The sequence below is a fragment of the Schistocerca gregaria genome, unplaced genomic scaffold, assembly GCF_023897955.1.
Source record: "Schistocerca gregaria isolate iqSchGreg1 unplaced genomic scaffold, iqSchGreg1.2 ptg000169l, whole genome shotgun sequence".
Lineage (NCBI taxonomy): Eukaryota > Metazoa > Arthropoda > Insecta > Orthoptera > Acrididae > Schistocerca > Schistocerca gregaria.
This window is the reverse complement of record NW_026061724.1, coordinates 5,614,789-5,642,077: the sequence shown is the minus strand read 5'-3', so window position 1 is coordinate 5,642,077 and position 27,289 is coordinate 5,614,789.

Genomic DNA, 27,289 nt, shown 5'->3' with positions numbered 1-27,289 from the left:
ATGTCCAAAGGTTACAGGAAGCTTACAGATGTGCTTCGGAAAGTACTACTGCTCTCCCAGGAATCGATCAATGCGTAGACAGTTTGAGACATTACTCCCATGGAGAAAAGTCCACATGGCGCTGTTGTACTCAATATCCATGCAATTTCTGTGTTTCATCAACACTCAGCAGGTCCACATATTACAGAATGCCTCCAGATGTGCTACGGAAACTACTACTGGTCTCCCAGGAATCGATCAAAGCGTAGACAGTTTGAGACATTACTCCCATTGAGCAAAGTCCGCATGGTGCCTGTTGTATTCAATCTCGATATAATTTCTGCGTTTCATCAACACTCTGAACGTCCACAGATTACAGGAAGCTTGCAGATGTGCTTCAGAAACTACTGCTGGTCTCCAAGGAATCGATCAAAGCGTAGACACATTGAGACATTACTCCCATGGAGAAAAGTCCGCATGGTGCCTCTTGTATTCAGTACTGATGCAATTTCTGTGTTTTATCAACACTCTTAACGTCCACAGAATACAGTAAGCCTCCAGATGTGCTTCAGAAACTACTACTGGTCTCCTAGGGAACGATCATTGCGTAGACACTTTGAGACATTACTCGCATTGATCAATGTCCGCATGGTGCCTGTTGTATTCAATCTCGATGCAATTTCTGTGTTGCATCAACACTCTGATCGTCCACAGATTAAAGGAAGCTTCCAGACGTGATTCGGAATCTACTACTGGGGTCTCAGGGAACGATTAAAGCGTAGACAGTTTGAGACATTACTCCCATTGAACAAAGTCCGCATGGTGCCTGCTGTATTCAATCCCGATGCAATTTCTTTGTTTAATTAACACTCTGATTGTCCAAAGATTACAGGAATTTTCCAGATGTGCTTCGGAAACTATGACTTCTGTTCCAGGAATCGATTGAAACGTAGACAGTTTGAGACATTACTCCCATGTAGAAAAGTCCGCATGGTGCCTGTTGTATTCAATCCCGACGCATTTTCTGTGTTTCGTCAACACTCTGAACGTCCACAGATTACGGAAAGACTCCAGATGTGCTTCTTAAACTACTACTGGTCTCCCAGTGAACGATTAAAGCGTATACAGTTTGAGACATTACACCCATGGAGAAAAGTCTTCATGGTGCCTTTTGTATTCAATCGCGATGGAATTTCAATGTCTCATCAACACACTGAACGTCCACAGATTACAGAATGCCACCAGATGTGCTTCGGAAACTATTACTGGTCTGCCAGGTATCGATCAAAGCGTAGACGGTTTGAGACATTACTCCTATGGAGGAAAGTCCGCATGGTGCCTGTTGTATTCAATGCCGATGGAGTTTCTGTGTTATATCAACACACGGAACGTCCACAGATTAAAGGAAGCTTCCAAATGTGCTTCGGAAACTACTACTGGTCTCAAAGGAATCGATCAAAGCGTAGACAGTTTGACACATTACTCCCATGGAGAAAAGTCCGAACTGTGCATGTTGTATTCTATCCCTATACAATTACTGTTTTTCATCAACACTCTGAACGTCCACCGATTACAGAATTCTTCCAGATGTGCTTCGGAAACTACTACTGGTCTCCCAGGAATCGATAATAGCGTAGACAGATTGGGACATTACTCCCTATGACAAAAGACCTCATCGTGACTGTTCTGTTCAATCCCGATGCAATTTCAGTGTTTTATCAACACTCTGAAAGTTCACAGATTACAGGAAGCTTGCAGACGTGCTTCGGAAACTACTACTGGCCTCCGAGGAATCGATCAAAGTGTAGACTGAATGAGACATTACACCCATGGAGAAAATTCCGCATGGTGCCTGTTGTATTCAGTCCCGATGCAATTTCTGTGCTTCATCAACACTATGAACGTCCACAGATTACGGAAAGACTATAGACGTGCTTCTTAAACTACTACTGGTCTCCCAGGGAACGATTAAAGCGTAGACGGTTGGAGACATTACACCCATGGAGGAAAGTCCTCATGGTGGCTGTTGAATTCAATCGCGATGGAATTTCTTTGTTTCATCAACACCCTGAACGTCAACAGATTACGGATGCCACCAGATGTTCTTCGGAAACTACTGCTGGTCTCCCATTGAACGATTAAATCGTAGACGGTTTGAGACATTAACCACATGGAGAAAAATCCGCATGGTGCCTGTTGTATTCAATGCCGATGCAATATCTGTGTTTCCTCAACACTCTGAACGTCCACAGATTACAGAAAGCCTCCAGATGTCCTTCGGAAACTACAGCTGGTCTCCCAGGGATCGATCAAAGCGTAGACGGTTTGAGACAGTACTCCAATGCAGAAAAGTCCGCTTCGTGCCTGTTGTATTCAATGCCGATGCAATTTGTGTGTTTCATCAACACTCTGAACGTCCACAGATTACAGGGAGCCTCTGGATTGGCTTCGGAAACTACTACTGGTCTCCCAGTGAACGATCGAAGCATAGACAGTATGAGACATTACTCCAATGGAGAAAAGTCCGAACTGTGCATGTTGTATTCAATCCCGATGCAATTACTGTGTTTCATCAACACTCTGAGTGTCCACCGATTACATAATGCTTTCAGATGTGCTTCGGAAACTGCTACTGATCTCCTAGGGAACAATCAAAGCGTACACAGTGTGAGACGTTTCTCCCATGGAGAAAAGTCCGCATTGTGCCTGTTGTATTCAATCCCGATAAATTTCTATGTTTCATTAACACTCTGAACGTCCACAGATTACAGGAAGCCTCCAGATGCGCTTCGGAAACTACTACTGGTCTCCCAGGGAACGATTAAATCGTAGACAGTTTGAGACTTTATTGCCATTGAGCAAAGTCCGCATGGTGCCTGTTGTATTCAATCTCGATATAATTTCTCTGTTTCATCAACACTCTGAACGTCCACAGATTAAAGGAAGCTTGCAGATGTGCTTCAGAAACTACTGCTGGTCTCCAAGGAATCGATCAAAGCGTAGACACATTGAGACATTACTCCCATGGAGAAAAGTCCGCATGGTGCCTCTTGTATTCAGTACTGATGCAATTTCTGTGATTTATCAACACTCTTAACGTCCACAGAATACAGTAAGCCTCCAGATGTGCTTCAGAAACTACTACTGGTCTCCTAGGGAACGATCATTGCGTAGACACTTTGAGACATTACTCGCATTGATCAATGTCCGCATGGTGCCTGTTGTATTCAATCTCGATGCAATTTCTGTGTTGCATCAACACTCTGATCGTCCACAGATTAAAGGAAGCTTCCAGACGTGATTCGGAATCTACTACTGGGGTCTCAGGGAACGATTAAAGCGTAGACAGTTTGAGACATTACTCCCATTGAACAAAGTCCGCATGGTGCCTGCTGTATTCAATCCCGATGCAATTTCTTTGTTTAATTAACACTCTGATTGTCCAAAGATTACAGGAATTTTCCAGATGTGCTTCGGAAACTATGACTTCTGTTCCAGGAATCGATTGAAACGTAGACATTTTGAGACATTACTCCCATGTAGAAAAGTCCGCATGGTGCCTGTTGTATTCAATCCCGACGCATTTTCTGTGTTTCGTCAACACTCTGAACGTCCACAGATTACGGAAAGACTCCAGATGTGCTTCTTAAACTACTACTGGTCTCCCAGTGAACGATTAAAGCGTATACAGTTTGAGACATTACACCCATGGAGAAAAGTCTTCATGGTGCCTTTTGTATTCAATCGCGATGGAATTTCAATGTCTCATCAACACACTGAACGTCCACAGATTACAGAATGCCACCAGATGTGCTTCGGAAACTACTACTGGTCTGCCAGGTATCGATCAAAGCGTAGACGGTTTGAGACATTACTCCTATGGAGGAAAGTCCGCATGGTGCCTGTTGTATTCAATGCCGATGCAGTTTCTGTGTTATATCAACACACGGAACGTCCACAGATTAAAGGAAGCTTCCAAATGTGCTTCGGAAACTACTACTGGTCTCAAAGGAATCGATCAAAGCGTAGACAGTTTGACACATTACTCCCATGGAGAAAAGTCCGAACTGTGCATGTTGTATTCTATCCCTATACAATTACTGTTTTTCATCAACACTCTGAACGTCCACCGATTACAGAATTCTTCCAGATGTGCTTCGGAAACTACTACTGGTCTCCCAGGAATCGATAATAGCGTAGACAGATTGGGACATTACTCCCTATGACAAAAGACCTCATCGTGACTGTTCTGTTCAATCCCGATGCAATTTCAGTGTTTTATCAACACTCTGAAAGTTCACAGATTACAGGAAGCTTGCAGACGTGCTTCGGAAACTACTACTGGCCTCCGAGGAATCGATCAAAGTGTAGACTGAATGAGACATTACACCCATGGAGAAAATTCCGCATGGTGCCTGTTGTATTCAGTCCCGATGCAATTTCTGTGTTTCATCAACACTATGAACGTCCACAGATTACGGAAAGACTATAGACGTGCTTCTTAAACTACTACTGGTCTCCCAGGGAACGATTAAAGCGTAGACGGTTGGAGACATTACACCCATGGAGGAAAGTCCTCATGGTGGCTGTTGAATTCAATCGCGATGGAATTTCTTTGTTTCATCAACACCCTGAACGTCAACAGATTACGGATGCCACCAGATGTTCTTCGGAAACTACTGCTGGTCTCCCATTGAACGATCAAATCGTAGACGGTTTGAGACATTAACCACATGGAGAAAAGTCCGCATGGTGCCTGTTGTATTCAATGCCGATGCAATATCTGTGTTTCCTCAACACTCTGAACGTCCACAGATTACAGAAAGCCTCCAGATGTCCTTCGGAAACTACAGCTGGTCTCCCAGGGATCGATCAAAGCGTAGACGGTTTGAGACAGTACTCCAATGCAGAAAAGTCCGCTTGGTGCCTGTTGTATTCAATGCCGATGCAATTTGTGTGTTTCATCAACACTCTGAACGTCCACAGATTACAGGGAGCCTCTGGATTGGCTTCGGAAACTACTACTGGTCTCCCAGTGAACGATCGAAGCATAGACAGTATGAGACATTACTCCAATGGAGAAAAGTCCGAACTGTGCATGTTGTATTCAATCCCGATGCAATTACTGTGTTTCATCAACACTCTGAGTGTCCACCGATTACATAATGCTTTCAGATGTGCTTCGGAAACTGCTACTGATCTCCTAGGGAACAATCAAAGCGTACACAGTGTGAGACGTTTCTCCCATGGAGAAAAGTCCGCATTGTGCCTGTTGTATTCAATCCCGATAAATTTCTATGTTTCATTAACACTCTGAACGTCCACAGATTACAGGAAGCCTCCAGATGCGCTTCGGAAACTACTACTGGTCTCCCAGGGAACGATTAAAACGTAGACAGTGTGAGACTTTATTTCCATTGAACAAAGTCCGCATGGTGCCTGTTGTATTCAATCCCGATATAATTTCCGTGTTTCATTAACACTCTGAACGTCCAAAGGTTACAGGAAGCTTCCAGAAGTGCTTCGGATACTACTACTGCTCTCCCAGGAATCGATTAAAGCGTAGACAGTTTGAGACATTACTCCCATTTAGAAAAGTCCGCATGGTGGCTGTTGTACTCAATCCCGATGCAATTTCTGTGTTTCATCAACACTCTGAACGTCCATTGATTACAGAATGCTTCCAGATGTGCTTCGGAAACTACTACTGGTCTCCCAGGAATCGATCATAGCGTAGACAGATTGGGACATTACTCCCTATGACAAAAGACCGCATCGTGCCTGTTCTATTCAATCCCGATGCAATTTCTGTGTTTCATCAACACTCTGAACGTTCACAGAATAGAGGAAGCCTGCAGATGTGCTTCGGAAACTACTACTGGTCTCAAAGGAGTCGATCAAAGTGTAGACATATTGAGACATTACTCTCATGGAGAAAATTCCGCATGTTGCCTGTTGTATTCAGTCCCGATGCAATTTCTGTGTTTCATCAACACTCTGAACGTCCACAGATTACAGAATGCCACCAGATGTGCTTCGGAAACTACTACTGGTCTCTCAGGGAACGATCAAATCGTAGACGGTTTGTGACATTACTACCATGGAGAAAAGTCCGCATGGTGCCTGTTGTATTCAATCGCGATGCAATATCTGTGTTTCATCAACACTCTGAACGTCCACAGATTACAGGGAGCCTCCAGATGTCCTTCGCAAACTACTACTGGTCTCCCATGGAACGATCAAAGCGTAGATGGTTTGAGTCGTTACTGCTATGCAGAAAAGTCCGCATGGTGCCTGTTGTATTCAATGCCGATGCAATTTCTGTGTTCATCAACACTCTGAACGGCGACAGATTTTATGAAGCCTCCAGATGTGCTTCCGAAACTACTACTGGTTTCCTAGGGAACAATCAAAGCGTAAACAGTGTGAGACATTACTCCCATGGAGAAAATTTCGGATGGTGCCTATTGTATTCAATGCCGATGCAATGTCTGTGTTTGATCAAAACTCTGAACGTCCACAGATTACGGAAAGACTCCAGATGTGCTTCTTAAAATACTACTGGCCCCCCAGGGAACGACTAAAGCGTAGACAGTTTGAGACATTATTCCCATTGAACAAAGTCCGCATGGTGACTGTTGTATTCAATCCCGATATAATTTCCGTGTTTCATTAACACTCTGAACGTCCAAATGTAACAGGAAGCTTCCAGATGTGCTTCGGATACTACTACTGCTCTCCCAGGAATCGATTAAAGCGTAGACAGTTTGAGAGATTATTCCCATTGAACAAAGGCCGCATGGTGCCTGTTGTACTCAATACCGATGAAATTTCTGTGTTTCATCAACAGTCAGAAGGTCCATAGATTACAGAATGCCTCCAGATGTGCTTCGGAAACTACTATTGGTCTCCCAGGAATCGATTAGAACGTAAACTGTTTGAGACATTACTCCCATAAAAAAAAGGGCGCATGGTGCCTGTTGTATTCAATCTCGATGCAATTTCTGTGTTTCATCAACACTCTGAACGCCCGCAGATTACAGGAAGCTTCCAAATGTGCTTCGGAAACTACTACTGGTCTCCCAGGAATCGATCAAAGCGTAGACATTATGAGACATTACTCCCATGGAGAGAAGTCCGAACTGTTCATATTGTATTCAATCCCGATGCAATTACTGTGTTTCATCAACACTCAGAACGTCCACCAATTACAGTGTGATTCCAGATGTGCTTCGGAAATTACTACTGATCTCCCAGGAATCGATCATAGCGTAGGCAGATTGGGACATTGCTCCCTATGACAAAAGACCGCATCGCGCCTGTTCTAATCAATCCCGATTAAATTTCTGTGTTTCATCAACACTCTGAACGTCCACCGATTACAGAATGCTTCCAGATGTGCTTCGGAAACTACTACTGGTCTCCCAGGAATCGATCATAGCGTAGACAGATTGGTACATTACTCCCTATGACAAAAGACCGCATCGTGCCTGTTCTATTCAATCCCGATGCAATTTCTGTGTTTCATCAACACTCTGAACGTCCACAGATTACAGAATGCCACCAGGTGTGCTTCGGAAACTACTACTGGTCTCCCAGGGAACGATCAAAGCGTAGACGGTTTGAGACATTACTCACATGGAGAAAAGTCCGCATGGTGCCTGTTGTATTCAATCCCGATGCAATATCTGTGTTTCATCAACACTCTGAACGTCCACAGATTACATGAAGCCTCCAGATGTCCTTCGAAAACTACTACTGGTCTCCCAGGGAACGATCAAAGCGTAGATGCTTTGAGACATTACTCCTATGCAGAAAAGTCCGCATGGTGCCTGTTGTATTCAATGCCGATGCAATTTCTGTGTTTCATCAACACTCTGAACGTCGACAGAGTTTAGGAAGCCTCCAGATGTGCTTCGGAAACTACTACTGGTTTCCTAGGGAACAATCAAAGAATAAACAGTGTGAGACATTACTCCTATGGAGAAAAATTCGGATGGTGACTGTTGTATTCAATCCCGACGCAATAGCTGTGTTTCGTCAACACTCTGAACGTCCACAGATTACAGAATGCCTCCACATGTCCTTCGGAAACTACTACTGGTCTCCCAATAATCGATCAAAGCGTAGACAGTTAGAGACATTACTCCCAATGTGCAAAGTCTTCATGGTGCCTGTTGTATTTATTCCCGATAGAACTCTTGTGTTTCATCAACATTCTGAACGTCCACAGATTACAGAATGATTCCAGATTTGCTTCGGAAACTACTACTGGTCTCACAGGGAACGTTCAAAGCGTAGACGGTTTGGGACATTACTCCCATGGAGAAGAGTCCGCATGGTGCCTGTTGTATTAAATGTCGATGCAATTACTGTTTTTCATAATCACTCTGAACGTCCACAGTTTACATAATGATTTCAGATGTGCTTCGGAAACTACTACTGGTCTCCCAGGAATAGATCAAATCGTAGACAGTTTGAGACATTACTCCCATTAAGTAAAGTCCGCATAGTGCCTGTTGTATTCAATCTCGACGCAATTTCTGTGTTTCATCAACACTCTGAACGTCCACAGATTACAGGAAGCTTCCAAATGTGCTTCGGAAACTACTACTGGTCTCACAGGAATCGATCAAAACGTAGACAGATTGAGACATTACTCCCATGGAGAAAAGTCCGCATGGTGCCTGTTGTATATAATCCCGATGCAATTTCTGTGTTTCATCAACGCTCTGAACGTCCACAGATTACAGGCAGCCTCCAGATGTCCTTCGGAAACTACTACTGGTCTCCCAGGAATCGATCAAAGAGTAGACAGATTGAGACATTACTCCTATGGAGAAAAATCCGCATATTGTCTGTTGTATTCAGTACCGATGCAATTTCTATGCTTCATCAACACTCTGAAAGTCCACAGATTACAGGAAGCCTCCAGATGTGCTTCGGAAACTACTACTGGTGTCCCAGGGAACTATCAAAGCGTATACAGTTTCAGACATTACTCCTGTGGAGGAAAGACCGCATGGTGCCTCTTGTATTCAATCGCGATGGAAATTCATGGTTTCATCAACACTCTGAACGTCCACATTTTACAGAATGCCTCCAGATGTGCATCGGAAACTACTACTGGTCTCAAAGGGGACGATCAAAGCGTAGACGGTTTGAGACATTACTCCTATGTAGTTAAGTCCACATGGTGCCTGTTGTATTCAAGGCCGATGCAATTTCTGTGTTATATCATAATTCTAAACGTCCATAGATTGCAGGAAGCCTCCAGATGTGCTTCGGAAACTACTTCTGGTTTCCCAGGAGTCGATCAGAGCGTAGACAGTATGAGACATTACTCCCATTGAAAAAAAACCGAACTGTGAATGTTGTATTCAATCCCGATGCAATTACTGTGTTTCATCAACACTATGAACGTCCACCGATTACAGAATGCTTCCAGATGTGCTGCGGAAACTACTACTGGTCTCCCAGCAATCGATCATAGCGTAGCCAGATTGGGACATTACTCCCTATGACAAAAGACCGCATCGTGCCTGTTCTATTCAATCCCGATGCAATTTCTGTGTTTCATCAACACTCTGAACGTTTACAGATTAGAGGAAGCCTGCAGATGTGCTTCTGAAACTACTACTGGTCTCCCAGGAGTCGATCAAAGTGTAGACATATTGAGACATTACTCCTATGGAGAAAATTCCTCATGTTGCCTGTTGTATTCAGTCCCGTTGCAATCTCTGTGTTTCATCAACACTCTGAACGTCCACAGATTACAGAATGCCACCAGATGTGCTTCGGAAACTACTACCGGTCTCCCAGGGAACGATCAAAGCGTAGATGGTTTGAGACATTACTCCTATGCAGAAAAGTCCGCATGGTGCCTGTTGTATTCAATGACGATGCAATTTCTGTCTTTCATCGACACTCTGAACGTCTACAGATTACGGAAAGACTCCAGATGTGCTTCTTAAAATACTACTGGTCCCCCAGGGAACGATTAGTGCGTATACAGCTTGAGACATTACACTCATGGAGAAAAGTCCTCATGGTGCCTGTTGCTTTCAGTCGCGATGGAATTTCTTTGTTTCATCAACACGCTGAACGTCCACAGATCACAGAATTCCACCAGATGGGCTTCGGAAACTACTACTGGTCTCCCAGGAATCGATTAAAGCGTAGACAGTTTGAGACCTTACTCCCATGGTGAAAAGTCTGAACTGTTCATATTGTATTCAATCCCGATGCAATTACTGTGTTTTATCAACACTCTGAACGTCCACCGATTACAGAATGATTCCAGATGTGCTTCGGAAACTACTACTGGTCTCCCAGGGAACGTTCAAATCGTAGACAGGAATCGATCAAAACGTAGACAGGTTTAGACATTACTCCCATATAGAAAAGTCCGCATGGTGCCTGTTGTATACAATCCCGATGCAATTTCTGTGTTTCATCAACGCTCTGAACGTCCACAGATTACATGAAACCTCCAGATGTCCTTCGGAAACTACTACTGGTCTCCCAGAATCGATCAAAGCGTAGACAGATTGAGACATGATTCCTATGGAGTAAAAATCCGCATGGTGTCTGTTGTATTCAGTCCCGATGCAATTTCTGTGTTTCATCAACAATCAGAACGTACACATATTACTGGAAGCCTCCAGATGTTCTTCGGAAACTTCAACTGGTATCCTAGTAAATGATCAAAATGTAGACAGTTTGAGACATTACTCCCACGGGGAAATATCCGCATGGTGCCTGTTGTATTCAATCAAGATGCAATATCTGTGTTTCATCAACACTCTGAACGTCCACAGATTACAGGAAGCATCCAGATGTGCTTCGGAAACTACTACTGGTCTCCTAGGGAACGATCAAAACGTTGACAGTTTGAGACATTACTCCTATGGAGAAACGTTTGCATGGTGACTGCAGTATTCAATACCGGTGAAATATCTGTGTTTCATCAACACTTTGAACGTCCACAAATTACAGAATTAATAAAGATGAGGTTCGGAAACTGCTACTGGTCTCCCAGGAATCCATCAAAGCGTAAACTGTTTAAGACATTACTCCCAATGAGGAAAGTCTGCTTGTTGCCTGTTGTATTCAATGCCGATGCAATTTCTATGTTTGATCAACACTCTGAACGTCCACAGATTACAGGAAGCCTCCAGATGTGCTTCGGAAACTACTACTTGTCTCCCAGGGAACGATGAAAGCGTTGCAGTTTGAGACATTACTCACACTGAGGAAAGAACGCATTGTGCCTGTTGTATTCAATCACGATACAATTTCTATGTTTAATCTACACTCTGAACGTCCACAGATTACGGGAAACCTCCAGATGTGCTTCGGAAACTACTACTGGTCTCCCACGGAACGATCAAAGCGTAGACAGTTCGAGACGTTACACCTATGGAGAAATTTCCGCATGGTCGGAGTTGTATTCAATCCCGATGCAATTTCTGTGTTTCATTAACACTCTGAACGTCCAAAGATTACAGGAAGTTTCCAAATGTGCTTCGGAAACTACTACTGCTCTCCCAGGAATCGATAAAAGCGTAGACAGTTTGAGACATTACTCCCATGAAGAAATATCCGCTTTTGGTCTGTTGTATTCAATCCCGATGCAATTTCTGTGTTTCATCAACACTCTGAACGTCCACAGATTACAGGAAGCATCCAGATGTGCTTCGGAAACTACTACTGGTCTCCTAGGGAACGATCAAAACGTTGACAGTTTGAGACATTACTCCTATGGAGAAACGTTTGCATGGTGACTGCAGTATTCAATACCGGTGAAATATCTGTGTTTCATCAACACTTTGAACGTCCACAGATTACAGAATTAATAAAGATGAGGTTCGGAAACTGCTACTGGTCTCCCAGGAATCCATCAAAGCGTAAACTGTTTAAGACATTACTCCCAATGAGGAAAGTCTGCTTGTTGCCTGTTGTATTCAATGCCGATGCAATTTCTATGTTTGATCAACACTCTGAACGTCCACAGATTACAGGAAGCCTCCAGATGTGCTTCGGAAACTACTACTTGTCTCCCAGGGAACGATGAAAGCGTAGACAGTTTCAGATTATTACACCCATGGAGAAAAGTCCTCATGGTGCCTGTTGTATTCAATCCCGATGGAATGTCTGTGTTTCATCAACACTCTGAACGTCCACATGTTACGGAATGCCTTCAGATGTGCTTCGGAAACTACTATAGGTCTCCCGGAATAGATCAAAGCGTAGACAGTTTGAGACATTACTCCCATGGAGAAAAGTCCGCATAGTAAATGTTGTATTCAATCCCGATGCAATTTCTGTGTTTCATCAACACTCTGCAATTTCACAGATTACAGGAAGTCTCCAGATGTGCTTCGGAAACTACTACAGGTCTCTTAATAATCGATAAAGCGTAGACAGTTTGAAACATTACTCCCATGGAGAAAAGTCCGCATAGTTCTTGTTGTATTCAATCCCGATGCAATTTCTGTGTTTAGTCAACACTATGAACGTCCACAGACAACACAATGCTTTCAGTTGTGATTCGGAAACTACTATTGGTCTCCCAGGAGTCGATCAATGCGTAGACGGTTGAGACATTATTCCCATTGAGCAAAGTCCGCATGGTGCCTGTTGTATTCATCTCGATGCAATTTCTGTGTTTCATCAACACTCTTAAGGTCCACAGCTTACAGAATGCCTCCATATGTGCTTCGGAAACTACTAATGGTCTCCCCAGAATAGATCAAAGCGTCGACAGTTTGAGACATTACTCCCATGCGGAAAAGTCCACATAGTGCCTATTGTATTCAATCCCGATCCAATTTCTGTGTTTCATCAACACTCTGCAATTCCACAGATTACAGGAAGTCTCCAGATGTGCTTCGGAAACCTATACTGGTCTCGCATTAATCGGTCAAAGCGTAGACAGATTGAGGCATTACTGCCATGGAGAAAAGTCCGCATGGTGCATGTTGCATTCAATCCCGATACAATTTCTGTGTTTCATCAACACTCTGAAGGTATACAGATTACAGGTTGATTCCAGATGTGCTTCGGAAACTACTACTGGTCTAACAGGAATCGCTCAAATTGTAGAGTGCATGAGACATTACTCCCTATGACAAAAGTCTGCTTAATGCCTGTTGTATTCAATCCCGATGCAACTACTGTGTTTCATCAACATTCTGAAGGTCCACAGATTACAGGAAGCCTACAGATGTGCTTCGGAAACTACTACTGGTCTCCCAGGAATCAATCAAGACGTAGACAGTTTGAGACATTACTCCTATTGAAAAAAGTCCGCACGGTGCTTGTTGCATTCAATCCTGATGGACTTTCTGTGTTCCATCAACACTCTGCAATTCCACAGATTACTGGAAGTCTCCAGTTTTGCTTCGGAAACTACAACTGGTCTCCCGGGAATCGATTAAATCGTAGACAATTTGAGAAATTACTCCCATGGAGAAAAGTCGGAATGGTGATTGTTGTACTCAATCCCGATGCAATTTCTGTGTTTCATCAACACTCTGAAGGTCCACAGATTAAAGAATGCCTTCAGATTTGCTTCGGAAACTACTATTGGTCTCCCAGGAATCGATAAAATCGTAGACAGTTTGAGACATTACTCCCATGGAGAAAATCCCGCTTTAGGCCTGTTGTATTCACTCCCGATGGATTTTCTGTGTTTCACCAACACTCTGAACGTCCACAGATTACAGAACGCTTTCAGATGTGCTTCGGAAACTACTACTGGTCTCCCAGGGAACGATTAAAGCGTAGGCTGTTTGAGATATTACTCCCATTGAGCAAAGTCCGCTTGGTGAATTTTGTATTCAATCTCGATGCTATTTCTATGTTTCATCAACACTCTGAACGTCCACTGATTACAAGAAGTTTCCAGATATGCTTCGGAAACTACTACTGGTCTCCCAATAATCGATCAAAGCGTAGACAGTTTTAGGCATTACTGCCATGGAGAAAAGTCCGCATGGTGCCTGTTGCATTCAATCCCGATATAATTTCTGTGATCCATCAACACTCCGAAGGTCCACAGATTACAGAATGTCTCCAGATGTGCTTCTGAAACTGCTACTTTTCTCCCAGGAATCGATCAAAGCGTAGACAGTTTGAGACATTACTAGTATTTAGAAATGCCGCATAGTTCTTGCACTCAAGCCCGGTGCAATTTCTGTGTTTCATCAACCCTCTGAAGGTCCACAGATTACAGGATGCCTTCAGATGTGCTTCGGAAACTACTACTGGTCTAACAGGAATCGCTCAAAGTGTAGAGAGTTTGACACATTACTCCCTGTGACAGAGGTCTGCTTGGTGCCTGTTGTAATCATTCCCGAGGCAACTACTGTGTTTCATCAACACTCTGAACGTCCATAGATTACAGGAAGCCTCGAGATGTGCTTCGGAAGCTACTACTGGTCTCCCAGGGAACGATCAAAGCGTAGACAGTTTGATACATTACTCCCATGGAGAAAAGTCCGCATTCTCCGTGTTGTATTCAATGCCGATGCAATATTTGTGTTTCATCAACACTCTGAAAATCCACAGATTTCATAATGCTTTCAGATGTGCGTCGGAAACTACTACTGGTCTCCCAGGAAACAATCAAAGTGTAGACAGTTTGAGACATTACTCCCATGGAGCAAATTCCGCATGGTGCCTGTTGTATTCAATCCCGATGCAATATCTGTGTTTCATCAACACTATGAAAATCCACAGATTACATAATGCATTCAGATGTGCTTCGGAAACTACTACTGGTCTCCCAGGGAACAATCAAAGCGTAGACAGTTTGAGACATTACTCCCACGAAGAAAAATCCGATTTGGCCTTTTGTATTTATCCCGATGCAATTTCTGTGTTTCATCAACACTCTGAACGTCCATAGATAACGGAATGTCTCCAGATGTGCTTTGGAAACTACTACTGGTCTCCCAGTGAACGATCAAAGCGTAGACGGTTTGAGACATTACTCCCATGGAGAAAAGTCCGCATGGTACCTCTTGTATTCAATGCCGAGCCAATTTCGGTGTTTCATCAACACTCTGAACGTCCACAGATTACAGGAAGCCTCCAGATGGGCTTCGGAAGCTACATCTTGTCTCCCAGGAATCGGTCAAAGCGTACACAGTTTGAGACATTACTCATATGGAGAAAAATCCGCATTGGCCTGTTGTATTCAATCCCGATGCAATTTCTGTCTTTCATCAACACTCTGCACGTCCACAGATTACGGAAAATCTCCAGATGTACTTCTCACACTATTACTGTTCTCCCAAGGAACGATCAAAGCGTCGACATTTGGAGTCATTACCCCCTTGGAGAAAAGTCCTCATGGTGCCTGTTGTACTAAATTACAATGGAATTTCTGTGATTCATCATTACTCTGAACGTCCACAGGTTACACAATGCCTCCAGATGTGCTTCGGAGACTACTACTGGTCTCCCATTGAATGATCAAAACGTAGACGGTTTGAGACATTACTCCCATAGAGAAATGTCCTCATGGTGCCTGTTGTATTCAATGCCGATTCAATTTGTGTGTTTCATCAACACTCTGAGCGTCCACAGATTACATAATGCATTAAGATGTGTTTCGGAAACTACTACTGATCTCCCAGCGAACAATCAGAGCGTAGACAGTTTGAGTCATTACTCAAATGGAGAAAGGTCTGCATGGTGCCTGTTGTATACAATCCTGATGCAATTTCTGTGTTTCATCATCACTCTGCAATTCCACATATTACAAGAAGCTTCCAGATGTGCTTCGGAAACTACTACTGGTCTCCCAATAATCGATCAAAGCGTAGACAGATTGAATCATTACTGCCATGGAGGAATGTCCACATGATGAATGTTGCATTCAATCCCATTGCAATTTCAGTGATTCATCAACTCTCTGAAGGTCCACAGATTACAGGAAGCCACCATATGTGCTTCGGAAACTACTACTGATCTCCCAGGAATCAATCAAGTCATAGACAGTTTGAGACAGTAGTCCCATTGAGAAAAGTCCGCACGGTGCCTGTTGCATTAAATCTAGATGCAATTTCTGAGTTTCATCAACACTCTGAACGTCCACAGATTACAGGAAGCCTCCAGATGTGCTTCGGAAACTACTACTGGTCTCCAGGGAACGATCAAAGCGTAGAAATTTGAAACATTACTCCCATTGAGAAAAGTCCGCATGATGCCTGTTGTATTCAATGCGGGTGCAATTTCTTAGTTTCATCAACACTCTGAACGTCCACAGTTTACAGGAAGCCTCCAGATGTGCTTTGAGAACTACTACTGGTGTCCCAGGGAACGATCAAAGCGTAAACTCTTTGAGACATTACTCCCATGGAGAAGAGTCCACAAGGTGGTTGTTGTATTCAATCCCGATGCAATTTCTGTGTTTCATCAACACTCTGAGGGTCCACAGATTACAGAATGCCTTCAGATGTGCTTCAGAAACTACTACTGGTCTCCCAGGGAACGATCAAAACCTAGACGAATTGAGACATTACTCCCCTATAGAAAAGTAAGCATGGTGCCTGTTGTATTCATTGCCTATGCAATTTCTGTGTTTCATCAACACTCTGATCGTCCACAGATTACAGGAAGCCTCAAGATGTGCTTCGGAAACTACTACTGCTGTCCCAGGGAACGATCAAAGCGTAGACAGTTTGAGACATTACTCCAATGGAGAAAAGTCCGCATGGTGCCTGTTTTATTTAATCCCGATGCAAATTCAGTGTTTCATCAACACTCTGAAAGTCGACAGATTACAGGACGTCTCCAGACGTGCTTCGTAAACTACTACTGGTCTCCCAGGGAACAATCAAAGCGTAGAGAGTTTGAGACATTTCCTCCATTGGGCAAAGTACACAGGGTGCCTGTTGTATTCAATCCCGAAGCATTTTCTGTGTTTCATCAACACTCTGACCGTCCACAGATTACAGGAAGTCTTCAGACGTGCTTCGGAAACTACTACTAATCTCCCAGGAGTTGGTCAAAGTGTAGAGAGTTTGAGACATTACTCCTTATGACAAAGTCGGCATGGTGCCTGTTGTATTCAGTACCGATGCAACTACTGTGTTTCATCAACACTCTGAACGTCAACAGATTACAGGAAGTCTCCAGACGTGCTTCGGAAACTATTACTGGTGTCCCATGGAACAATCAAAGCGTAGACAGTTTGAGACACTACTACCATTGAGCAAAGTACGCATGGTGCCTGTTGTTTTCAGTCCCGATGCATTTTCTGTGTTTCATCAACAGTCTGAACGTCCACAGGTTACAGAGTGCCTATAGATGTGCTTCTTAAACTACTACTGGTCCCCCAGGGAACAATTAAAGCGTAGACAGTTTGAGACATAACTTCCATGGAGAAAATTCCGCAAGGTGACTGTTGTATTCAATCGCGATGCAATTTCTGTCTTTCCTCAATACTCTGAACGTCCACAGATTACTGAATGCCTCCAGGTGTGCTTCGAAAACTATTACTGTTCTCCCAGGGTACGATCAAGGAGTAGACACTTTGAGAAATTACTCCCATAGACATAGGTCCTCATTTGGCATGTTGTATTCAATCCCGATGCAATTTATGTGTATCATCAACACTCAGAAGGTTCACAGATTACAGGAAGCCTCCAGATGTGCTTCGGAAACTACTACTGGGCTCCCAGGAATCGATCAAGGCGTACACAGTTTGAGACATTACTCCCATTGAGAAAAATTCGAACGGTGCCAGTTGTATTCAATACCGATGCAATTTCTGGGTTTCATCTTCATTCTGCAATTCCACAGATTACAGAAAGCCTCCAGATGTGCTTCGGTAACTACTACTGGTCTCCCAGGGAACAATCAAAGCGTAGACAGTTTGAGACATTACTCGAATTTAGAAATGTCCGCATAGTGCTTGTATTCAATCTTGATGCAATTACTGTGTTTCATCAACACACTGAAGGTCAACAGATTACAGGATGCCTCCAGATGTGGTTCGGTAACTACTACTGGTCTCCCAGGAATCGGTCAAAGTGTAGAGAGTTTGAGAAATTACTCCCATGACAAAAGTCTGCATGGTGCTTGTTGTATTCAATCCCCATGCAACTTCTTTGTTTCAACACCACTCCGAACGTCCACAGATTACAGGACACTAGATGTGCTTCTTAAACTACTACTGGTCTCCCAGGGATCGATCAAAGCATAGACAGTTTGAGACATTACTCCCATTGAGCAAAGTCTGCAAGGTGCCTGTTGTATTCAATCTCGATGCAATTTCTTTGTTTCATCAACACTCTGAACGTCCACAGATTACAAGAGGCTTCCAGATGTGCTTCGGAAACCACTACTGGTCTCCCAGAATCGATCAAAGCGTAGACAGATTGAGACATGATTCCTATGGAGTAAAAATCCGCATGGTGTCTGTTGTATTCAGTCCCGATGCAATTTCTGTGTTTCATCAACACTCAGAACGTACACATATTACTGGAAGCCTCCAGATGTTCTTCGGAAACTTCAACTGGTATCCTAGTAAATGATCAAAATGTAGACAGTTTGAGACATTACTCCCACGGGGAAATATTCGCATGGTGCCAGTTGTATTCAATCAAGATGCAATATCTGTGTTTCATCAACACTCTGAACGTCCACAGATTACAGGAAACCTCCAGATGTGCTTCGGAATCTACTACTGGTTGTCCCAGGGAACGATCAAAGCGTTGCAGTTTGAGACATTACTCACACTGAGGAAAGAACGCATTGTGCCTGTTGTATTCAATCACGATACAATTTCTATGTTTAATCTACACTCTGAACGTCCACAGATTACGGGAAACCTCCAGATGTGCTTCGGAAACTACTACTGGTCTCCCACGGAACGATCAAAGCGTAGACATTTCGAGACGTTACACCTATGGAGAAATTTCCGCATGGTCGGAGTTGTATTCAATCCCGATGCAATTTCTGTGTTTCATTAACACTCTGAACGTCCAAAGATTACAGGAAGTTTCCAAATGTGCTTCGGAAACTACTACTGCTCTCCCAGGAATCGATAAAAGCGTAGACAGTTTGAGACATTACTCCCATGAAGAAATATCCGCTTTTGGTCTGTTGTATTCAATCCCGATGCAATTTCTGTGTTTCATCAACACTCTGAACGTCCACAGATTACAGGAAGCATCCAGATGTGCTTCGGAAACTACTACTGGTCTCCTAGGGAACGATCAAAACGTTGACAGTTTGAGACATTACTCCTATGGAGAAACGTTTGCATGGTGACTGCAGTATTCAATACCGGTGAAATATCTGTGTTTCATCAACACTTTGAACGTCCACAGATTACAGAATTAATAAAGATGAGGTTCGGAAACTGCTACTGGTCTCCAGGGAATCCATCAAAGCGTAAACTGTTTAAGACATTACTCCCAATGAGGAAAGTCTGCTTGTTGCCTGTTGTATTCAATGCCGATGCAATTTCTATGTTTGATCAACACTCTGAACGTCCACAGATTACAGGAAGCCTCCAGATGTGCTTCGGAAACTACTACTTGTCTCCCAGGGAACGATGAAAGCGTAGACAGTTTCAGATTATTACACCCATGGAGAAAAGTCCTCATGGTGCCTGTTGTATTCAATCCCGATGGAATGTCTGTGTTTCATCAACACTCTGAACGTCCACATGTTACGGAATGCCTTCAGATGTGCTTCGGAAGCTACTATAGGTCTCCCGGAATAGATCAAAGCGTAGACAGTTTGAGACATTACTCCCATGGAGAAAAGTCCGCATAGTAAATGTTGTATTCAATCCGGATGCAATTTCTGTGTTTCATCAACACTCTGCAATTCCACAGATTACAGGAAGTCTCCAGATGTGCTTCGGAAACTACTACAGGTCTCTTAATAATCGATAAAAGCGTAGACAGTTTGAGACATTACTCCCATGGAGAAAAGTACGCATAGTAAATGTTGTATTCAATCCCGATGCAATTTCTGTGTTTCATCAACACTCTGCAATTCCACAGATTACAGGAAGTCTCCAGATGTGCTTCGGAAACTACTACAGGTCTCTTAATAATCGATAAAGCGTAGACAGTTTGAAACATTACTCCCATGGAGAAAAGTCCGCATAGTTCTTGTTGTATTCAATCCCGATGCAATTTCTGTGTTTAGTCAACACTATGAACGTCCACAGACAACACAATGCTTTCAGTTGTGATTCGGAAACTACTATTGGTCTCCCAGGAATCGATCAATGCGTAGACGGTTGAGACATTATTCCCATTGAGCAAAGTCCGCATGGTGCCTGTTGTATTCATCTCGATGCAATTTCTGTGTTTCATCAACACTCTTAAGGTCCACAGCTTACAGAATGCCTCCATATGTGCTTCGGAAACTACTAATGGTCTCCCCAGAATAGATCAAAGCGTCGACAGTTTGAGACATTACTCCCATGCGGAAAAGTCCACATAGTGCCTATTGTATTCAATCCCGATCCAATTTCTGTGTTTCATCAACACTCTGCAATTCCACAGATTACAGGAAGTCTCCAGATGTGCTTCGGAAACCTATACTGGTCTCGCATTAATCGGTCAAAGCGTAGACAGATTGAGGCATTACTGCCATGGAGAAAAGTCCGCATGGTGCATGTTGCATTCAATCCCGATACAATTTCTGTGTTTCATCAACACTCTGAAGGTATACAGATTACAGGTTGATTCCAGATGTGCTTCGGAAACTACTACTGGTCTAACAGGAATCGCTCAAATTGTAGAGGGCATGAGACATTACTCCCTATGACAAAAGTCTGCTTAATGCCTGTTGTATTCAATCCCGATGCAAGTACTGTGTTTCATCAACATTCTGAAGGTCCACAGATTACAGGAAGCCTACAGATGTGCTTCGGAAACTACTACTGGTCTCCCAGGAATCAATCAAGACGTAGACAGTTTGAGACATTACTCCTATTGAAAAAAGTCCGCACGGTGCTTGTTGCATTCAATCCTGATGGACTTTCTGTGTTCCATCAACACTCTGCAATTCCACAGATTACTGGAAGTCTCCAGTTGTGCTTCGGAAACTACAACTGGTCTCCCGGGAATCGATTAAATCGTAGACAATTTGAGAAATTACTCCCATGGAGAAAAGTCGGAATGGTGATTGTTGTACTCAATCCCGATGCAATTTCTGTGTTTCATCAACACTCTGAAGGTCCACAGATTAAAGAATGCCTTCAGATTTGCTTCGGAAACTACTATTGGTCTCCCAGGAATCGATAAAATCGTAGACAGTTTGAGACATTACTCCCATGGAGAAAATCCCGCTTTAGGCCTGTTGTATTCACTCCCGATGGAATTTCTGTATTTCACCAACACTCTGAACGTCCACAGATTACAGAACGCTTTCAGATGTGCTTCGGAAACTACTACTGGTCTCCCAGGGAACGATTAAAGCGTAGGCTGTTTGAGACATTACTCCCATTGAGCAAAGTCCGCTTTGTGAATTTTGTATTCAATCTCGATGCTATTTCTATGTTTCATCAACACTCTGAACGTCCACTGATTACAAGAAGTTTCCAGATATGCTTCGGAAACTACTACTGGTCTCCCAATAATCGATCAAAGCGTAGACAGTTTTAGGCATTACTGCCATGGAGAAAAGTCCGCATGGTGCCTGTTGCATTCAATCCCGATATAATTTCTGTGATCCATCAACACTCCGAAGGTCCACAGATTACAGAATGTCTCCAGATGTGCTTCTGAAACTACTACTTTTCTCCCAGGAATCGATCAAAGCGTAGACAGTTTGAGACATTACTAGTATTTAGAAATGCCGCATAGTTCTTGCACTCAAGCCCGGTGCAATTTCTGTGTTTCATCAACCCTCTGAAGGTCCACAGATTACAGGATGCCTTCAGATGTGCTTCGGAAACTACTACTGGTCTAACAGGAATCGCTCAAAGTGTAGAGAGTTTGACACATTACTCCCTGTGACAGAGGTCTGCTTGGTGCCTGTTGTATTCATTCCCGAGGCAACTACTGTGTTTCATCAACACTCTGAACGTCCATAGATTACAGGAAGCCTCGAGATGTGCTTCGGAAGCTACTACTGGTCTCCCAGGGAACGATCAAAGCGTAGACAGTTTGAGACATTACTCCCATGGAGAAAAGTCCGCATTCTCCGTGTTGTATTCAATGCCGATGCAATATTTGTGTTTCATCAACACTCTGAAAATCCACAGATTTCATAATGCTTTCAGATGTGCGTCGGAAACTACTACTGGTCTCCCAGGAAACAATCAAAGTGTAGACAGTTTGAGACATTACTCCCATGGAGCAAATTCCGCATGGTGCCTGTTGTATTCAATCCCGATGCAATATCTGTGTTTCATCAACACTATGAAAATCCACAGATTACATAATGCATTCAGATGTGCTTCGGAAACTACTACTGGTCTCCCAGGGAACAATCAAAGCGTAGACAGTTTGAGACATTACTCCCACGAAGAAAAATCCGATTTGGCCTTTTGTATTTATCCCGATGCAATTTCTGTGTTTCATCAACACTCTGAACGTCCATAGATAACGGAATGTCTCCAGATGTGCTTTGGAAACTACTACTGGTCTCCCAGTGAACGATCAAAGCGTAGACGGTTTGAGACATTACTCCCATAGAGAAATGTCCTCATGGTGCCTATTGTATTCAATGCCGATTCAATTTGTGTGTTTCATCAACACTCTGAGCGTCCACAGATTACATAATGCATTAAGATGTGTTTCGGAAACTACTACTGATCTCCCAGGGAACAATCAGAGCGTAGACAGTTTGAGTCATTACTCAAATGGAGAAAGGTCTGCATGGTGCCTGTTGTATACAATCCTGATGCAATTTCTGTGTTTCATCATCACTCTGCAATTCCACATATTAGAAGAAGCTTCCAGATGTGCTTCGGAAACTACTACTGGTCTCCCAATAATCGATCAAAGCGTAGACAGATTGAATCATTACTGCCATGGAGGAATGTCCACATGATGAATGTTGCATTCAATCCCATTGCACTTTCAGTGATTCATCAACTCTCTGAAGGTCCACAGATTACAGGAAGCCACCATATGTGCTTCGGAAACTACTACTGGTCTCCCAGGAATCAATCAAGTCATAGACAGTTTGAGACAGTAGTCCCATTGAGAAAAGTCCGCACGGTGCCTGTTGCATTAAATCTAGATGCAATTTCTGAGTTTCATCAACATTCTGAACGTCCACAGATTACAGGAAGCCTCCAGATGTGCTTCGGAAACTACTACTGGTCTCCAGGGAACGATCAAAGCGTAGAGAGTTTGAGACATTTCCTCCATTGGGCAAAGTACACAGGGTGCCTGTTGTATTCAATCCCGAAGCATTTTCTGTGTTTCATCAACACTCTGACCGTCCACAGATTACAGGAAGTCTTCAGACGTGCTTCGGAAACTACTACTAATCTCCCAGGAGTTGGTCAAAGTGTAGAGAGTTTGAGACATTACTCCTTATGACAAAGTCGGCATGGTGCCTGTTGTATTCAGTACCGATGCAACTACTGTGTTTCATCAACACTCTGAACGTCAACAGATTACAGGAAGTCTCCAGACGTGCTTCGGAAACTATTACTGGTGTCCCATGGAACAATCAAAGCGTAGACAGTTTGAGACACTACTACCATTGAGCAAAGTACGCATGGTGCCTGTTGTTTTCAGTCCCGATGCATTTTCTGTGTTTCATCAACAGTCTGAACGTCCACAGGTTACAGAGTGCCTATAGATGTGCTTCTTAAACTACTACTGGTCCCCCAGGGAACAATTAAAGCGTAGACAGTTTGAGACATAACATCCATGGAGAAAATTCCGCAAGGTGACTGTTGTATTCAATCGCGATGCAATTTCTGTCTTTCCTCAATACTCTGAACGTCCACAGATTACTGAATGCCTCCAGGTGTGCTTCGAAAACTATTACTGTTCTCCCAGGGTACGATCAAGGAGTAGACACTTTGAGAAATTACTCCCATAGACATAGGTCCTCATTTGGCATGTTGTATTCAATCCCGATGCAATTTATGTGTATCATCAACACTCAGAAGGTTCACAGATTACAGGAAGCCTCCAGATGTGCTTCGGAAACTACTACTGGGCTCCCAGGAATCGATCAAGGCGTACACAGTTTGAGACATTACTCCCATTGAGAAAAATTCGAACGGTGCCTGTTGTATTCAATACCGATGCAATTTCTGGGTTTCATCTTCATTCTGCAATTCCACAGATTACAGAAAGCCTCCAGATGTGCTTCGGAACTATTACTGGTCTCCCAGGGAACGATCAAATCGTAGAAAGTTTGAAACATTATTCCCATGGAGAAAAGTCCGCATGGTGCCTGTTGTATTCAATCCCGATGCAATTTCTGTGTTTCATCAACACTCTGAACGTCCACAGTTTACAGGAAGTCTCCAGACGTGCTTCGGAAACTACAACTGGTCTCCCAACCCTGGCGTCTCACAGCGAACGAAAAAACGTAGACAGTTTGAGACATTACTCCCACGGAGAAAAGTCCGCATGGCCCCTGTTGTATTCAATCCCGATACAATTAATGTGTCCATTAACACTCTGAACGTCGACAGATTACAGAAAGTCTCCAGACGTGCTTCGGAAACTACTACTGGTCTCCCAGGGAACAATCAAAGCGTAGACATTTTGAGACATTACTCGAATTTAGAAATGTCCGCATAGTGCTTGTATTCAATCTTGATGCAATTACTGTGTTTCATCAACACACTGAAGGTCAACAGATTACAGGATGCCTCCAGATGTGCTTCGGTAACTACTACTGGTCTCCCAGGGAACAATCAAAGCGTAGACAGTTTGAGACATTACTCGAATTTAGAAATGTCCGCATAGTGCTTGTATTCAATCTTGATGCAATTACTGTGTTTCATCAACACACTGAAGGTCAACAGATTACAGGATGCCTCCAGATGTGGTTCGGTAACTACTACTGGTCTCCCAGGAATCGGTCAAAGTGTAGAGAGTTTGAGAAATTACTCCCATGACAAAAGTCTGCATGGTGCTTGTTGTATTCAATCCCCATGCAACTTCTTTGTTTCAACACCACTCTGAACGTCCACAGATTACAGGACACTAGATGTGCTTCTTAAACTACTACTGGTCTCCCAGGGATCGATCAAAGCATAGACAGTTTGAGACATTACTCCCATTGAGCAAAGTCTGCAAGGTGCCTGTTGTATTAAATCTCGATGCAATTTCTTTGTTTCATCAACACTCTGAACGTCCACAGATTACAAGAGGCTTCCAGATGTGCTTCGGAAACCACTACTCGTCTTCCCGGAATAGATCAAAGCGTAGACATTTGAGACATTACTCCCATTGAGCAAAGTACGCATGTTGCCTGTTGTATTCTATCCCGATGCAATTTCTGTGTTTCATCAACACTCTGATCGTCCAAAGATTACAGGAAGCTTCCAGATGTACTTTGGAAACTACTACTCGTCTCCCAGTATTCGATCAAAGCGTAGACAGTAAGAGACATTACTCCCATTTAGTAATGTCCGCATAGTGCTTGTATTCAACCCCGGTGCAATTTCTGTGTTTCATCAACACTCTGAACGTCCACAGATTACAGGAAGCCTCCAGATGCCCTTCGAGACCTACTACTGGTGTCCCAGGGAACGATCAAAACGTAAACACATTGAGACATTACTCCCATGGAGAAAAGTCCGCATTGTGGTTGTTGTATTCAATCCCGATGCAATTTCTCTTTTTCATCAACACTCTGACGGTCCACTGATTACAGAATGCCTTCATATGTGCTTCGGAAACTACTACTGGTCTCCCAGGGAACGATCAAAACGTAGACGAATTGAGACATTACTCCCCTATAGAAAAGTAAGCATGGTGCCTGTTGTATTCATTGCCTAAGCACTTTCTGTGTTTCATCAACACTCTGAACGTCCACAGATTACTGGAAGCCTAAAGATGTGCTTCGGAAACTAATACTGCTGTCCCAGGGAACGATCAAAGCGTAGACAGTTTGAGACATTTCTCCAATGGAGAAAAGTCCGCATGGTGCCTGTTTTATTTAATCCCGATGCAAATTCTGATTTTCATCAACACTCTGACAGTCGACAGATTACAGGATGTCTTCAGACGTGCTTCGTAAACTACTACTGGTCTCCCAGGGAACAATCAAAGCGGAGACAGTTTGAGACATAACTCCCATGGAGAAAATTCCGCATGGTGGTTGTTGTATTCAATCGCGTTGCAATTTCTGTTTTTCCTCAATACTCTGAACGTCCACAGATTACTGAATGCCTCCAGGTGTGCTTCGAAAACTATTACTGTTCTCCCAGGGCACGATCAAGGCGTAGACACTTTGAGAAATTACTCCCATAGAGATAGGTCCGCATTTGGCATATTGTATCAAATCCCGATGCAATTTCTGTGTATCATCAACAGTCAGAAGGTTCACAGATTACAGGAAGCCTGCAGATGTGCTTCGGAAACTACTACTGGGCTCCCAGGAATCGATCAAGGCGTAGACAGTTTGAGACATTACTCCCATTGAGAAAAATCCGCACGGTGCCTGTTGTATTCAATCCCGATGCCATTTCTGGGTTTCATCTTCACTCTGCAATTCCACAGATTACAGAAAGCCTCCAGATGTGCTTCGGAACTACTACTGGTCTCCCAGGGAACGATCAAAGCGTAGAAAATTTGAAAAATTATTCCCATGGAGAAAAGTCCGCATTGTGCCTGTTGTATTCAATCCCGATGCAATTTCTGTGTTTCATCAACACTCTGAACGTCCACATATTACAGGAAGCCTCCAGATGTGCTTCGAAAACTACTACTGGTCTCCCAGGGAACGATCAAAGCCATGACAGTTTGAAACATTACTCCCATGGAGGAATTTCCTCATGGTGCGTGTTATATTAAATCCCGATGCAACTTCTGTGTTTCACAACACTCTGAACATCCACAGATTACAGGAAGCCTCCAGATGTGCTTCGGAATCTACTACTGGTCTCCCTGGGATCGATCAAAGCATTGACAGATTGATACATTACTCCCATGGAGAAATGACCCCATAGTGCCTGTTGTATTCAATCCGGATGCTATTTCTGTGCTTCATCAACACTCTAAACGTCCACAGTTTACAGGAAGCCACCAGATGTTCTTCGGAAAACTCAACTGGTCTCCCAGGGAAGGATCAAAACGTAGACAGGTTGTGACACTACTCCAATGGAAAAATGTCCACATGG